General features: G+C 42.4%; 1 protein-coding gene across 11 annotated transcripts in view; it reads left to right on the forward strand.

The window, feature by feature from the left end:
* Chd9 (chromodomain helicase DNA binding protein 9) overlaps positions 1–13,874 on the forward strand; it is a 248,528-nt gene that overhangs the window by 56,025 nt on the left and 178,629 nt on the right. Inside the window, exon 1 of one of the 11 annotated variants that reach the window (XM_076839117.2) lies at positions 7,423–7,448. The exons of 8 other annotated variants lie outside the window; for them this stretch is intronic. The gene's annotated coding sequence lies outside the window, so the exon portion shown is untranslated. Of the gene's footprint in view, positions 1–7,422; positions 7,449–11,660; positions 11,721–11,908; positions 11,967–13,874 lie in introns of those variants that run through there. 2 more of the 11 variants (XM_076839118.2, XM_076839119.2) reach the window with 2 other exon arrangements.

A 13,874-nucleotide genomic window follows, 5' to 3' on the forward strand; every position in this document is an offset into this window, starting at 1 on the left:
ACTATAGAATACAGGCTATTGGTGTGTGACAAACTGGCCTCACACATTTAGTTCTATGATGTGGGTTTCTCTGTGTGTGTGTGTGTGTGTGTGTGTGTGTGTGTGGTGCTGGGGACTGAACCCAGGGTCCTGAGCATGTGAAGCATGTGTTCTACCACTGAACTACCTCCATTCCTAACATGGTTTTGTTTGTTTGTTTCCCTGGCATACTGTTTGTTTATTTTGGTACTGGGGATTGAACCTGGGGTTGCTTTATCACTAAGCTACATCTCCAGTCCTTCTTATTGTTTTAAAATTTTGAGACAGGGTCTCACTAGGTTGTTTAGAGTCTCAGTAAGTTGCTGAGGTTAACCTTGAACTTGTGATCCTTCTGCCTTGGTCTCCTGAGTTACTAGGATATGTTAGACATTTTTCCCCCCCAAGTACTGGGAATTGAACCTACGACCTCACAAATGCCTTATTACTAAGCTATATCCCAAGCATCTGACATAATATTTTTGAGGTCTTTACTCAATCTATCTTTCTGGAAGGTGGAATGTTTCTCAAATATCTATAATACATGAGAAACATATGCATGAGACCTAAATATTTCTATGAATTTCATAATTTAAGAAAAGCACCTTTCAGCTAGATGTGGTGGTGCACACCTGTAATCCCAGCAGCTTGGGAGGCTGGGCAGGAGGATCCCAAGTTGCCAGCCTCAGAAACTTATTGATGGCTTAAGCGACTTAGTGAGACCCCCATCCCAAAGTAAAAATAAAAAGGGCTAGGGGATGTGACTCAGTGGTAAAGTGCTTTAGGTTAAATCCCCAGTATGAAAAAAAAAAAAAATGAAAACAAGCAAGCAAGTATCTTTCCTGTTACCATGCAAGACTTACTTCTGCTTCGATTATGCAGCAAGCCACTACTACTTAATCACTAATGGTAACTAGAGAAAAAGGCTGTACTGGTCTATTTTCAGCAAAACTCTCTAAGAGCCCACTGCTTTTAAATTAAATTTGTTTTCAATTATGTAACCTGGAATTAATTTTCATGGTTGGCATGTGGTTACTCATCTTCTATAAAACCTTGGAAATCAGTGCAAAGAAAGCAACTATAATTGATATGCATCCTCAACCAAAGGTCCAAGAATTCCAATAAACCCCAAATATTTTTAAATAAGGGATGATAGTGTCTTAATAAAATAGGAGTGCTTCGAAACACGGTCTTAACAAGAAAGGTAACTTTTCTTAACTTCCCCCACCACCCCAAAGAAAATCCCAAAGGGACACAAGGAAATTTCAAGAGGCTATGGATATGTTTGTCACCTGCATTGTGGGGATGGGGATATGAAGGTATCTGCATGTTTAAACTCTCCCAGTTAATTTTAATTAATTATGTACTCCTTTCTGGCATATCAGTTATACTTCAATAAAGCTGGAAAGAAAAGGATAATTTTAAAAATTGATTAATATCACATTATTTTCAAGTGGAATATGCAAATATAGTAAAAGAAAGAGAAATCCACGAGGCAAGAGAAAAATTGGTTGTGTAATGCAAAAAAAAAAAAAAAAAAAGACAAGACTATAGTAATTGTTAAAGGAAATAAATTTATCTATCTATCTATCTATCTATCTATCAATTTTTGGTGGAGGCGGTACTAGGGATTGAACTCTGAAGCACTTGGCCACTGAACAACATCCTGGCTCTATTTTGTATTTTATTTAGAGACAGGGTCTCACTGAGTTGCTGAGTGCCTCATTATTGCTGAGGCTGGCTTTGAACTCATGGTCCTCCTGCCTCAGGCTCCCGAGCTGCTGGGATTACAGGCGTGCAAGAATTTGGGTTTTTCTGTGTATTTATTTTACTGTTTTGCTGTGTGGGAGATCCAGCCCGGGGCCTTGCACATTCTAGGTACGTATTCTGTGACTGAGCTACATTCCCAGCCCAGATTTGTTTTATTATTAACAAAAAATGTATGAGTTTTGGAAGGTCTTCCTAAGACCCAAGTAGTGGTGTCAAAACTAGCCAATGACACCATGGGAAAATGACAGCCAAAATATAATCAGGGCTATTTTAAAAAAGAAAGAGAAAGAAAAAAAAACTAAGTTAGGAACTCAGGTGCTGTTTTCTCTTATTTTGAAACTTCAAAAAGACAAGAGGGATGAGTTTCTCCTGGAAATAAAACGCCTATAAAGCAAACCAGCTGATTAGAAAAATACGTGTTTACAGTTTCCATCAGAATTTAGGCTTAGTGGTATAGATACATGCTTTTTTGTGTGTGTGTGGGGGCGGGGGCGGGTGCTGGGGATTGAACCCAGGCCCTTGTGCATGTGAAGCAAGCACTCTACTAAGCTATATCCCTAGCCCCCATACATGCTTTTTTAAAACATGCCAATTATAGTACCTGAAGTACTATATTACCAAAATTAATAAAAAAATAATCAGTGAGTTGGTATTTATTTACTCGATGGAATAATTTGCCATGAGACCAAGGACCATGTCTATTTTGTTCAATGTTCTACTCCCACCACCCAGCAAATGTGCTTGACACATCACAGATACTCTTTAAATACTTGCTGAATGAATTCATTTTTAAAACATCAGCCACATTTCATGCACTTGATCACTCCAAACTTGATTTAGATGCAACTTCTCCAGGAGTGCTTATATTACCCAAAGAGAAGCAGATGCACACAGAAAGAGGGAATGAGATGCTCAGGGATGTTTTATCAAGGATAACAGCAAAACTTCTTTTTCCTGAAGACCTTTTAAGATTAGGACAAGCAGCTGTTTATAAAAGCTCACAGTGTGAGATTTGAACTGTCAAATAGAATCATGCTTTGAAGTATATTCCTGGCTAAAAGCAGGGGATCAACTAGATAAAACTTGGAGACTCTAAGATCTGTCCCTGATTAAATGGGCCTAGGAGTAAGAATCTGAAGAATAGCTCCCTGGCTGAACATATTGTTTGGTTGTTCTTATTATCAGCAGCCTCTAGATTTGAAAACAGTATGATTTTTTTTTTTTTTTTTTTTTGGTATGGAGGATTAACTCAGAGGTGCTTTACCACTGAACCACATCCCTAGCCTTTTTTTAGTTTTTATTTTGAGACAGGGTCTTACTAAGTTGCTTGCTTAAGTCCTTGCTAAGTTGCTAAGGCTGACCCTAAACTTGGGATCCTCCTGACTCAGCCTTTGGAACCACTGAGGTTATAGGTGTGCACCACCACACCCAGCACTAAATGATCTTTGAGGTAGCTCTCATATAGAATATGTTTGAACAAGAACCTAAAAAGAAGAAGTCTAAAGAGTTTTCTAGTAGTATCCGTCACTCTTGTTCTAACAACTCTTCACTGAGTAAAAGAAATTTCCCAAGTCCTGAGAGCTAATGTGAAGTTCATATTAACTAGAGTTACTTTCTGATTCTTTCCCTAAAGTAGAGAAGTACCTGAGCTGTTCAGGCTACCTTTCATTACCGCAGAGATGGATATCATATCCTATTCTATAATGTAATGGGGCATAAAATATTCACGTTATGGATCTATATAAAATGTGTAAAATATTTTAAAAAGCATACTTTAACATTTATAAGTACTTATCACTGGTCAGTAAAAGAACATTTTTCTTTCAAGCCTCGACCTGCGAATGAGTGTCAAAGATGAGAAAGAAGATAGTTTATGTACACATTTGTTCAGTATTTATTCTGTATTTGTTATTATTCTTCAGTAGTGTTTCTATGAGAATAATAATCCTTTCTTTTTGTAACCAATGCAGCATCTCACCTATATGTGATGCAGGAATTTAAATACATGTAAAAATGGGGGTATAGCTCAGTGGAAGAGTGCCCTGAGTTTGATCCTCAGTAAAGTACACACACACAAACACACACATGTATATGTAAATTATAACAAAATCACAAACCCAGCAAGTCAAATGTGAAAAATAATAGTACCACTATAACAATATTCAGCTTTTTAAAAATTGTTGGTTGCTTAACTGATTTTATGATATAATTAAAATACATTTTTTGGTCTTTTTTTGGTGCAGCTGGGGATTAAACCCAAGGCCTTAGTGCATGCAAGGCAAGCACTCTACCAACTGAGTTAAAACCCCAGCCCAACCTTTTTGTCTTAATTTGTGTCCATATAGACATATGAATTTAATGTGTATAATACTATAACAAAGTTGGAAGTTACTGACTGGCTATCACTTTTTTTTTTTTTGTACCAGGAATTGAACCCAGGGGCACTTAACCACTGAGCCAAATTTTATGTTTTATTTAAATAGAAGGTTTTGCTGAGTTGCTTAGCACCTCGATTTTTGCTGAGTCTGACTTTGAACTTGCAATCCTCCTGCCTCAGCCTTCCTAGTCACTGGGATTCTAGGTTTGCACCACCTCATCTGGCTCTCATCATTTTGTTTTAAACAGGTAGTTGAGATACTACTTACTTACCACAAAGTTCACACTTCTGTGGATTTTAGTATATTCAGAGTTGTACAATCACCATCCAATTTATCTATTCACCTATCTATCTATCTATTTATTTATTTATATATACATAAATACTGTGGATTGAATATCTGCACGGTAAATGCTCTACCATTGAGGTATATCCCTTGCCTACCATCTAATTTTAAAATAATTCATCACCCCAAAGAAACCTATGTCTATTAGCAGTCACTCTCATTCTTCATTCCATTATTTCCAATTTGGCCCCAGGCAACCACTAATCTACTTTCTGTCTGTATAGATTTGTTTTTCTGAAAATTTCATGTACAGTACATTGCATTATACAGTTAAGCCTTTTGTATCTGCCTTTTATCACAAACATTATGTTTTCAAAGTTCATCTGTTTTGTACCTTATATTGGTACCTAATACTTTTTATGGCTGAATGATATAGTTTTCCATTGTATGGATGCACCACTGTTTCTCCATTTGGATTGTTTCCACTTTAAGGCTATTATGAATAATGCTGCTATGAGCATTTGTGGGCAAATTGTGGGGTGCGGGGTATTAGGTATTGGATTGAACCCAGGGGAATTTTACCACAGAGCTACATGCCCAGTCCTTTTTATTTATTATTTTATTTTATTTTTTAATATTTATTTTTAGTTTTCGGTGGACACAACATCTTCATTTTATTTTTATGTGGTGCTGAGGATTGAACCCAGTGCCACGCGCATGCCAGGCGAGCACGCTACCACTTGAGCCACATCCCCAGCCCTATTTATTATTTTAAAACACAGTTTTACTAAGTTACTGAAGTTGACTTCGAACTTGTGATCCTCTTGCCTCAGGATCCCAAGTCTTTGGAATTACAGGCATCTGCCACTGTGCCACGCCAGACATATGTTTTCATTTCTCTTGGGTCACTGGGTCATATAATAACTAAGTTTAGCTTTGCTGTTTTCCAAAATGGCTACATCATTTTACATTCGTTCCACCAGCAATTGTGGGAGGGTTCTAATTTATCCAAATCTTCAACAATACTTGTTATTGTTTATCTTTTTTGTTATTGCCATCCTAATGGATATGAAGTGGTTTTGATTTATTTATATTTTTGTGCATTTCTGTATGGTTTTGATTTGCGTTTTTCTAACAACTAATGTTTTGGGCTTCTTTACCTGTATATATGGCCATTAGTATGTCTTCTTTGAAGAAGTGGCTATTCAGATAACTTTGACTACTTTTAAACTGGGTTACTTGTTCTTTGGTTGAATTGTAAGAGCTCTTTATATATTTTGAATATTAAACCCTTGTTAGTTATGTGATTTGCAAATATTTCCATTCGTTCTATGTTTTGTCATCTTTTCACTTTCTTACTGGTATTCTTTGGGACACAAAGTTTTCCCACCCTGTCCCCACCCCCACCCCCCAACACTGGGGGTTGAATTCAGGAGCACTATGTTACTGAGCTTCATCCACAGTCCCTTTTATTTTTTTATTTTGAGACAAGGTCCAGCTAAGTTTTCCAAGCTGGACTTGAATGTGTGATCTTCCTGCTTTAGCCTCCAATACGTTCTTCTATTTTGGTTACTTTCAAATTATCTATTTTTTCCTTTATTTTATTTTATTTTTGTTTATTTATTTATTTGCAGTACTGGAGATTGAACCAAGGGATGCTCCACCACTGAGACATATCCCCAGCTCTTATTTATTTATTTATTTATTTATTTATTTGTGGTGCTGGAGATTGAACCCAGGGCCTTGTGCATGCGAGGCAAGCACTCTACTAACTGAGTTATATTCCCAGCCCCAGCTCTAATTTAATTTTGAGACTGGATCTTGCTAAATTGCTGAGGCTAGCCTCAAATTTAACAATTCTCCTACTTCGGTCTCCTAAGTCACTAGAATTACAGGTGTATGCCACCACACCCATCATTGTGTGATCCTTTTGATTTATTGTTTTGTTTAGTTTGGGGGGACATCCAACTTTATTCTCTAGGTGTGCATAGTCAATTGTTCTGACTCTATTTGTTTAAAGGACTACTGTTTCCTAATTTAAATGTCTTTTTTTTTTTTTAATATTGAGGATTGAACCACAGGGAGTTTAACCACTGAGCTCCATCTCCAGTCCACTTTTTAAATTTTTTTAAAATTTTAAGACAGGGTCTCACTAAGTTGCTGAAGTTGGCCTCAAAGTTGTGATCCTCCAGTCCCAGCCTCACGAGTTGCTGAGATTACAGGTGTGCGTCATAGCAGGTTTAAATTTCTTGATGCCTCTGTCAACCATATAAAGGTCTCTTTCTGGGCTCTCTAATCTGTTCCATTGATCTGTATGTCTGTCCTTATGCCAGTACCATACTCTCCTGATTATTATGGCTCTATACTAAGTTTTGAAATCGGGATGTGTGTTGAGTCTTCCTATTATTTCCTTTTTTGAGGTTGTTTGGACTACTCCTAAATGTATATTCCTAAATGTATCAATTTAGCTTAACATGACTGCAGCCATCTTGGGTCATAATCATAATGATTGCCCCAGAGTAATCCTAGTCAGTTCTTCCTGAATAGTTTCCCAGCAAATTATGATACATAAAATCATTAGAGTCATATGCAGAACTTTATAACTAGACCCTGGATCCAGGAATATGCCTCTTTGATATTGTCTTAAGATAAACTAGGTACATTCCAGTCAGGATAAAGTCACTTTTTTTTTTTTCTTGGTGCCAGTGATTGAACCCAGGGCCTTGTGCATATGAGGCAAACATTCTACCAACTGAGCTATATCTCAAGCCCCAAAGTCACTTTTATCCTGTACTATAAGTATGTCCCTTTATCTGACCCAAATTGTGAGGATCCACATGGCCTTGTTGCTGCCTGGGATCATGCTTATGTTACTAAGTCCTCCAATAAATTGCACTCTATGTAATCCTAGATCTGTCTGTCTGCTTCTCTTTCTTCAGTCTCCTAGTGCCTTGGGGCCAGTCAGTCCTTATAAGCTAGGATGGAGTTATTCTGGAACATGTGAGTATCACTTATTATTTTTGTGGTGTTGGGGATTGAATGAACCTAGGGTTTTGTGCATGCAAGGCAAGCATTTTACCAACTGAGCTACAACTTCAGCCCATGAGTATCACTTTTGTAGGTATCACTATGATAGGGTCTAATGCTTGGTTTTGAAGTTTCATGACCTTGGTAGTGTCAGTTTTCCCCCAAATGAATATATACTGAAGCATTGGTTGATATTCCTCAAGCTTGCAGGAAAATTCCACAAATTTGCATTGTGGGATATTCTTTTGGTGACCTGAAACAAAATGCCTTGTCAGAAAACTCCACCCTTTAGGTTGGCAAATTAGTTGCTTTAAAAAAACCTTGCTAGGCCAGGCGCCTTGGCTCATGCTTGTAATTCCAGCAGCTTGGGAGGCTGAGACAGGAGGATTGTCAGTTCAAAGCCAGCCTCAGCCATCGTGAGGCGCTAAGCAACTCAGTGAGACCCTGTCTCTAAATAAAATACAAAGTAGGGTTGGGGATGTGGCTCAGTGGTTGAGTACCCCTGAGTTTAATCCCCAGTACCAAAATAAACAAACAACAACAACAACAACAAAACATGCATAGGTCTGGAGATGTATGTAGCTCAATGGTAGAGAGCTTGCCTAGCATGTGCAAGATCCTGCATTTATCCCCAGTACTGCAAAAAGGAAAGAGAGAGAGAGAGAGAGAGAGAGAGAGAGAGAGAGAGAAGGGAGGGGAAGGAAAAAAGGAAGGAAGAGAGGGAGGGAGAAGAAACAAACATGCTTGATAAACATGGAGTTGGAAACTAAGGCATAATGGTAAGAGTTGCAGGTTTTGGAGCCAGGCAGGTTGGTTTATCCCCCCCCCCGCCCCCCCATGGTACTGAGGATTGAACCCACAGGTATTCGACCACTGAGCCACATTCCCTTTCCTTATTTATTTTGAGACAGGGTTTCACCAAGTTGCTCAAGCTGGCCTCAAACTTTTGATCCTCCTTCCTTACCCTTCTGAGTAGCCAGGATTATTGGCATGTGACAGCACACTTAGTGGGGTCAGATAGTTATAAGTTTGCATACTATTTCTGTATAGCTAGGGCAAAATTTTGGACTGTATTCTGTAAAATGGGGAACAATAATTCTTTTCTCATTGAGTAGTTGTGAAGGTAAAAGGAAATAACAAATGTCATTTGTGGGGCTTTGGGACTAAATCTCAGTAAATGTCACCTATTATAGGATGTTTTATTCAGGGCATGGTGAATCCTTTTCTGTCATAGCACAGGCTTTCTGGTGACCCAAATTATTCTATCCACAGGTGTGAGGCCTTTTTGCTTTGAAAGACATTGGGTAAAAATGTAGTCATTCTTAACTGGAGACAGAAGAGGGGATTTGGAGAATGTGGTTACCATTTGGCTTTTTACATTCTATTGCCTCATAGGAGTGGTAGGCCAGGGTTGGTAGATTTTTTTTTTTTTTTTTTTTTTTAATTTAATTGAACCTAGTGCTAGGCAGGCGCTCCACCATTGAGCCACCACTCCAGTCCCTGTTGCTAGATTTTGATATTGTTTTGTTTATTGTATTGTTGATACTTCTTAACTTCAATTGTAGAGGGTGGTATGTACTGATCTAATTCCTAAACTTTGAGATTCATCCTCATGTATAACTTCTCCAGAGTCTACATATCCATAAAGTTCAAATACTCCTAATATCACAAATGACATAATATCACATGTCACAAGAATGCATGTACTTTATCTACAGGAAAACCCTACCCAAAGATCTTTACTCAAAACCTCAGAGTCTAAATAATAAAAATTTATCTGTGTCTAAATTTGTATGGCATACAAACATTTAAGAGAGAGAGAGAGAGAGAGAGAGAGAGAAGGAGAAGGAGAAGCAGGCTGTTTGGTGGGAGCACTAAAAAGTGTCAGCTCCGGAAGAAGACACACACAAAAAGACAGGAATTGAAAATAAAAGCAGCATTCTAAGCCATTTGTTACAGGGACAGATTTTACTTTTCCTGGTTGCAGTGGCACATGCCTGTAATTCCAGCAACTCAGGAGGCTGAGGCAGGAGGACAGCAAGGCCATCCTGGGCAACTTAGTGAGATCCTCTCTCAAAATAAACATTTTAAGAAGTGGGGCTAGGGATGTGGCTCAGTGATAGAGCACCCTAGATTCAATCCCCAGTACCTCCCCCCCCCAAAAAAAAAAACACTTTTGAGGACATAAGACACAATAATGTTAATAATTTTAATGACCTTAATCACCAAGTATAGGTAATTTCCAGAGCTGTATTTAAGAAAACATATTTTCCATCAGATGGTGGGAGGACAGTTCTTTAAAGCAGTCAGTTTTTCATTTATATGGGCTATCTTAATCTTCTATGATGCCAGATAAATGAGGTGTTACTGGCCTTAAAATTGACTCAACAAGTTGAATTTGCAAATCAAAGCATTATTCAAATAAGAAGTAGTGTAGGGAGCTCCTCCATTAACTCTTCCTGTGCATCCTTATTCTGGAAGTTGTTATTAAGTATATTGGAGGGGACTAAAATGTAATTGTAATTCTTTTTCCTGGCAGGGTTTCTTCCTAGCCTCTTCAGCATCTCAGCTAGAATTGTGTTGATCTACTCTGGAGAGCCTTTATGAGCAAATATAAAGAATGAAAATACTGAGCAACTAGTACTGTGTATACAGCAGACAGTCTGGTCAAGCAATAAGCAAGGACCCTGACCGCTCTTTTGTGGAGGCTGAAATTTAAGAGATTTCTATCAACTAGAAGGTGAATGTTATATATCACTCACATTGTATGTGAAAACAGTAAACAGTTCTGCTGGCAACTGCTGTTTTATTTCCTTTTATTTATTTATTGACGCTGAGAATCGAACACAGGGAAATGCTAGGCAAGTGCTCTACCACTGAGCCACACCCCAGCCCCAAAGCTTTCAATAAACAGGTAGGCTGTGTGAAGTTCAAACATTTAATTATTTTGTCTATCTCGGGTTTTAATATGGATTTTAAATTTTTAATTAGGTATAAGGTCAGCTCTAGGCCTGAAAGTAGAATTTTAGAGCTGGGAGGCTTTTAGAAAACTTGTCTGGCCTCTTCATTTTACAGAGGGAAAACCGAGGCCCTGGGACACGTTATGATTTAATGTAGGTCACCGGGTTAATTAGTGACAAAGACGGAACCCAAGTGCCCCAACACCTTCTTGAGTTTTCCAGTAAGCCCCCTACTCCTAACCCAGTGTTGCCCTCCCATCCCCTTTTGATCTCCCGCCTCCTTCTTTCTTTCCCTTTTGTAACTGTGCAATTTGGAACGCGAGCCTGAACCTTGGGCAGACCAGGTTACAGCCCCAGCTTTCCACCCCTAGAGGTGCGCGTTCTCGCTCTGGATCAGGACTCTCGGCTGGGTCTTTCCGCTGCAGGTGTTTAGCACCTGGCCTGAATCGCTGCAGCATCGCGGCGGCACTCGCCAAACTCGCGATTTTACAGCACAGGCGCGTGTCCCCGGGGTCTCACCGCGAAAAGAGAACGTGGGGAGGAATTCACGGTCGTTTGAAAGGGTGGTTCTAGAAACCCTCGCTGTTCCTGTGCGAACCCCGGCTGGCCTAGGGATGCCCTGCGAGAGTGACCTCGGCATCGACCCCGCCACTGGTCAGCTCACGGCCAGGGCGTGCCCGCTGGGGCCTGACGTGGCGGTGGGGCCGCGGGTGGGCGGCGAGAAGGAGAGAAGCAGCCGGGAGGGCGCGGCCTGACGTGGCGGCCGCCGCGGGGTAGCGAGGGGAGTCCCGGCCACTGCACTGCTCCGTGCTCCGGCCAGAGGGCGCCCGGCCCCAACCCTTCCCCGCCCCGTGGCCGCCTGGGGCTCTAGGAGTAACCGCGCCGGCGATTGGGTCGATGGCGCAGCGGGGCCATGTTGGAGCAGGAGGGCAACCCCGCCTTCCACCGCCCTCTGCTCTAGGTCAAGCCGGGCCGTGAAGGAAGGAGAACGGCAAGGGGGATCCTCCCTCCGGGGTAGCCCGACACTGCCGGTGTGGCGACTGGAGCTGCGGCGGTCATCACCGCCCCCCCCCCGCTCGCCTGGCCAATCAGCGGCGCGGGTACAAATATGCAAATGATGCGCCGGTGCTGCTGGAGTGCCGCTCGCAGGGGCTGGTGGGGTCGCGCTGGGGGAGTGAACTGGGCCAATCAGGCGGGTGCGTGGCGGCGCGGGGGAGGCGGTGCCCCTGCACTCCTCCCTCCTCTCCCGGCCCCGCGCTGACAGGGGGGCCTGGCCGTGCCGCGGGTAAGTGCTGCCGCCGCCCGCCGCTGCCACCCGCCGCCTCAGGCGTGGGGAGGAAGCCCGGGGACACCGCGGGGCAGCTGCTGCGGCTCAACTGGTGGGGAGAGGAGAGGAGGGAGAGGGTTCTGTCAGCCAGGTGGTCGCTTGCGGCTGCCCCCGCCTGGCCAGCCGCGCGTGTCAGTCTTGGTCGAGGCAGGGGGCGGCGGGGGCGCCTCAGTCATGGCGAAGCGCGAGAGCCAGCGAGCGGCGGTGAGTACGTGCTTTCTCCGCCGCCGCTGCTTGGCCGGGGTGGGGGGGTCGGGGCAGGCAGGGCCGCGCCGCCGCTGAGGTGAGGGGCGAGTGCCCCGGGAAGGGCGGACGCGCGGGGAGGGGGTGCTGCCCGCACGTGCGGCCCAGCTAGCCTGCGGCCCGCCCCGCGACTGTCATGGCTGCGGGCTGCTGCCCCCGCCCCCCAGCCCGCAGACCCTGGGGTCGGGACCCGGCCACCGTGCCTGTTGCGTTGATTGGAGGTGCGGGCAGGGCGTGGAGGAGGTGGACCCCCTTCCCTGCCCCGCGAGAGGTCGGGGCCTCCCTCTCGTGTGGGTTCCCTTCCAAGGGTCGGGCTTCCCTCCATCCTGCAACCTCTTCCCCCGCCTGCTGTCTCGCCTGCGTGACTCATGACAGGGCGTCCCGCGTGAGTGCCGGGAGCCCCGGAGCACGGGACGCCCCCGGCACTTTCCCAGGCCTCGCCTCTTGGTTCCTAGCACCCAGCTTTTCCTGTGTTCTTTCGCTCCGGGGGGCAACCCCGAGGGCCTCTCCACCTCTGAAGCTTGGCCAGGACCCCACGAGCCGGTTTGAGTTCTACCAGTGCTGCTCCTTCTCGATGTATGTCTGGGTGTGGGACGCAATGGGTGGTTCCAGGACTCTCTTCTCCGACATCCATCCCAAAGCCAAGAACGACTCAGACTGCCTGGGTGTCTAACTGGCTTGTTGCAGCCGCCAGCTCAGAGAGAGGTTTCTGTTTGTTCCTTTTTTGGTTTTGTTTTGCCTCAAAAGAAAAAAAGAAAAAGAAAAGAAAAAAAGAAAGAAAAATAAAACTTTTTGGAACAAAGTAGACAAGAATTAAAGTTGCGATATTAGTAGTGCTATACAATTTCTTTATGAAGCTTGGGATTTGACACTATTGTGACTTTTATCCATTTATGTGAAATACATCTTCGGATACCCTCTCCCCCATTAAATAAAGTTTATGTTCATTAATAAAACCACTGTCACAGTTTAGTTCCTCAGTTTTGCATGCTGCTTTTCACCTTTTTCTTTCTTTTGATTTCACATTCTCCAGTTCTTAACCATGATTTGAACTGAGACGATTTCCTCTTATTGATGTTACTTTTTACTTAAACTCTGTACATAACTATGCAGGAAGTTTTAAAGGAACAACTTGGTCTACAAACACTTGAATATACAGAAGGTGAACTTGAGAGTACTCAATGCAGGAGGAGGAGATTTTTAAGTTCTTGGTAGTGCAAAGTGATGAGCATAGTGTTTTTTCTGTTCTTGAATTTACAGAACTTGAATTTAGATGCAGCTTTTTGCCTACAGCAGGCAACCTGGAAACTTACAGGTTTAAGTGAAGAACATCGTTTCTCAGGGCAAGTTAAACCTCTTATGTATCTTGAAGACTTTCTTCATTGAATTTGATAATATTAAATAGTTACAATGTACTACAAATATTAGCAAGTCTCAGTCCTTAGGGAGTTTCATATAAGTTACAGACCATATAATATGGACATGAAATGCACTGGGGGGAAAAAGTAGTTGTCTTTCAGGTTTGGTTAAGGGTAACTCTCCTCATGAAGAATTTCAGGGAGGTGATAATATAGTGTAAGAAAATCAAACCAAATCAAAGAACACAACTTGTGATTGATTGTCTAGGGGGAGATGCTGTCCTAAGGACATAGGAAATTACCATTAGATATAACAACAGTAGGGCTGGGGTTGTGGCTCAGTGGCAGAGCTCTTGCCTCATACATGTGAGGCACTGGATTCAATCCTCAGCACCACATAAAAATGAATAAACAAAATAAAGATATTGTGTCTATGTATAACTAAAATAAAAATTAAAAAAACTAGCAATATTGTGGTTATGACCAGTAAAACCCTGTTCTTGACTTGGAG

Source organism: Callospermophilus lateralis, chromosome 18 (genome assembly GCF_048772815.1).
Source record: "Callospermophilus lateralis isolate mCalLat2 chromosome 18, mCalLat2.hap1, whole genome shotgun sequence".
Lineage (NCBI taxonomy): Eukaryota > Metazoa > Chordata > Mammalia > Rodentia > Sciuridae > Callospermophilus > Callospermophilus lateralis.